Raw genomic sequence first — 412 nt, 5'->3', positions numbered from 1 at the left:
TACTTTGAACCTAATTCAAGTCCAAGAAAGCCCAAAATAGTCACTTTATTTTGTGGTCAAAGAAGAGTGACGAAAATTGAGATACATGCACCTAGAGTCACTTTGGAGGAAGGAATACATGCACAAGAATTGGGTCTTCATTCAACCATCTATCTTAATTGTTTTTTTTATTTTTAAGTCTAGTTAATACTTGGCTTTGTTACCAAGTTTTCTTATCCTATATAAACTCATGTANTTGCCTGACAATCCACGCACATACGTCATGTCCCGTCCTTCTTAGGAACCAGCAGGACTGGCACCGCGCATGGACTAAGGCTCTCTCGGACGTATCCTTGCTTCATGAGTTCAGATACTTGGCGTTCAAGCTCCTTGGCCTCCTCGGGATTCACGCGGTAGGCAGGACGGTTTGGGA

At 42.6% G+C, this 412-nt stretch overlaps 1 pseudogene; it reads left to right on the top strand.

The window, feature by feature from the left end:
- The window catches only part of LOC104738280, an 18575-nt pseudogene that overhangs the window by 3370 nt on the left and 14793 nt on the right, over positions 1-412 (top strand).

This window comes from Camelina sativa, chromosome 13 (assembly GCF_000633955.1).
Source record: "Camelina sativa cultivar DH55 chromosome 13, Cs, whole genome shotgun sequence".
NCBI lineage: Eukaryota > Viridiplantae > Streptophyta > Magnoliopsida > Brassicales > Brassicaceae > Camelina > Camelina sativa.
Note: the sequence above shows the minus strand (reverse complement) of the source record. Positions and strands in the feature narration are given on the sequence as shown.